The sequence below is a fragment of the Zingiber officinale genome, chromosome 9A (assembly GCF_018446385.1).
Source record: "Zingiber officinale cultivar Zhangliang chromosome 9A, Zo_v1.1, whole genome shotgun sequence".
Classification (NCBI taxonomy): domain Eukaryota; kingdom Viridiplantae; phylum Streptophyta; class Magnoliopsida; order Zingiberales; family Zingiberaceae; genus Zingiber; species Zingiber officinale.
The window spans coordinates 78420246-78422925 of record NC_056002.1 but is presented as its reverse complement, the minus strand read 5'-3'; the positions used below and the strand labels follow the sequence as shown (position 1 = coordinate 78422925).

The window sequence follows — 2680 nt, the reverse complement described above, 5'->3', positions numbered from 1 at the left end:
GGTACGTAGTAGAATGAAATCCAATACCATATCAAAAATCCATAAAAAGGTGTCAATCCATACAATATCTATAGGAAAAATCCAAAGACAATACTAAAACAAAGTCTGATATAGAAAAAGGCCAAAATAAAACCAATAACGAACTAGTAGAGAACTAGCTCTACGTGCATATGGGGGGGCCAGTGACTAGAACTGCTCCGACAGCCTCAACCTGAAAATATCAACAATGGAGGCGGGGTGAGTCCAACACTCAGCAGGTACAACTGATATGCATAATAAAATAAATAACAGACAACACTAATCATGCGTACAGTCTCCTAAATACGAGAAGGAATAAATGCAACTGAAACGAAATCAGGAGATAACTGTACTAACCGGGATCAAGGTACAAAGGTAACAAGTCGTCAGACCGAAGAAATCATAATCCTGTATGCATGTCAATCAAATGCATCCATACAAATGCAGTATATAAGTGCAGCAATCACAACAATAAAATGCAATAAATGCATATGGTGACCGTGCACTCGGACATCACTTGCTGCCCAGGTCGAGTGGACGGAATGTTTTCGAGTACTCCCCTCCGCCCCAAATCATAAATGGGGAGCTCAATGCTCTCATCTCCCGATACGACGACGGGAGGAAATCTCTGCCAGGCTACCGAGTCTCCGACCAACGGAGCCAAAGAGTCCACCATCTGCGGCTACACCACGCTACCCTAAATGCCAACGAGCCAGGCGGAATCGAATCGATAGCAGCGAGTCCTCGCACCAACGGAGCCAGCAAAGAACCGCCACACACCAGCCAGATATACAACTAATCCATGGGTGGTGTGTGCAGCACATGTAACTGGCGATGGGCTCAACCAAAGTGGAGCCGACAATCGCACAGCATGCAATCATGATGCATGACACTAAAAACATGGCATAGTCCATATAACTAAATACAAGTGTGTACCACTGGAAGAAGTATCAAATAGAAGGTACACCAATCAAATAGGGTATCAAATAAACCCTAGATCCAGAACATATCATAGCATGTGGTTGGTTCACTACCTAAAGCATATGTGATCAGGTAGATATCATGCAGTGCAGCATAAATAAACAAACAAACATGTAACTAATCATGTAGCGACCAACCGAAACAAACAGATAACACAATTATTGTTATATGTTAAACATATTATCATGCATATCAAAAGACATAAGTCAAAGTACCCGCCTCCAATAAGAAAGATCGTATCCGAATAAATCCTCGTCGAGACACCGTCTCGAATCAAAGTCCTGTAACACATGGTATCCAAATTTAGCTAAATACATATAAATAAATTAGCTAAATCAAATCCTCAAGAAGCTAATATAAACTCAGATCCAATTATAAACCCTAATTGAATCATTTAACTCCTCAATCGTTTCTAATCCATTCGAATTAGGACTTGTAATAAACATGGTTAATCATAGCATCTTACCCGATTTAGTCCTAATTCGACACATATATCAACCAATCAAATAATCCAAATTTATTTTGATCTACATCCAAAACCAGTTACATACTCCTTACCTCAATTCACAATCAAGTGACCGCTGGTGGGATACGGCCCGAGGGCGTCACCGCCGAAGCGGGATCATCGGAACTGTGGATCACTCAAAATCAATGTTGTCCGAAGCTAAAAATGATCCAACTAGCATGACATATGATACGAACAGTACATACCCAAATCTGCCGTACCTACAATAGTGCCAATCGTTTTCCCTCAGCCGCTGATAACTGATCCCTAAATCAAAATACCCAAAAATCAGCACTTGCCGTAATCCAAGAGGTTCAAGTGCTACTGATTGAATCTGTAACCCAACCTCAACTCGGAAGAGTACTACAATCAGTGATCTAATACATAGGAACAACAAAGACAAGCTGCTCACCTCACCACTGTCTGGTTTGAATCCGGCAGAACAAGAAAATCTAGGGCACAGCACAGAGGAACAACACGGTGACCGGCAACAAGGCTGAGGAGTGCAAAGCAGTGGCCGGAAGATGAAGGGAAATCGGCTGTCGGCAAGGGATCTGCATCCCTTGTGCTCGCACGGCCGGAGGAGGAAGGAAATCTTCGGCCGGCGCCCAGGAACCAGACCTAGGGTTCAGATGCTCGATTTCCGACGGCCCCTGGTGTCCGCAAAGAGATGGAAGCAGGCTCGGTCGGCGGTCGCTCGATGAAGAATGGCTCGAGTTGGCGTCGGGCAGAGGAGAGGAAATCGATCGGCCTCGGGAAGAAGAGGAATAGGTGGTCGGCGCCGAGAGGAAGGAGAAGAGGTGGGATCGGCGTCGGGAGAAAAGAGAAGAGAAGGAAACCGCAGCCGAGCGGTTAGGGCTTTTCGGCGCCGGGGTCGAGAATGAGGGAGAAGAGAGGCGCGGGTGAGGGCACGGGGAAGAAAGGCATCGGGTGCGCGAGGGGAAGAAACGGAGAGGAAATAAAGAAAAATATAAAGAAAAAGAAAAAGAAAAGGAAAAGGAAAAGAAAATAAATCTTTTCCTCATTAAAACAGGGTAACCTAAACAGGGCTTTCCCGGACCCTATTTTTGTCCCCGTTAACTTGTCCATACGAGCTCCGAAAAATTCCCGAAAAATGTCCAAAAATTCCGGAAAATCCCCTTATTAAAAATCGTCATTTTTCCGGTATTTTACAGT

The 2680-nt window shown here is 44.4% G+C and overlaps 1 long non-coding RNA gene across 1 annotated transcript; it reads right to left on the bottom strand.

Annotated features, from left to right (window-relative positions):
- Positions 1 to 1222: 1222 nt before the first annotated feature.
- On the bottom strand, positions 1223 to 1934 carry LOC122020911. The gene is made up of 4 exons (XR_006122367.1): positions 1917 to 1934; positions 1711 to 1771; positions 1558 to 1630; positions 1223 to 1280 (listed from the first exon to the last, which is right to left on the bottom strand). It is a non-coding gene; the product is annotated as an uncharacterized LOC122020911 (long non-coding RNA).
- Between the last annotated feature and the right edge of the window lie 746 nt (positions 1935 to 2680).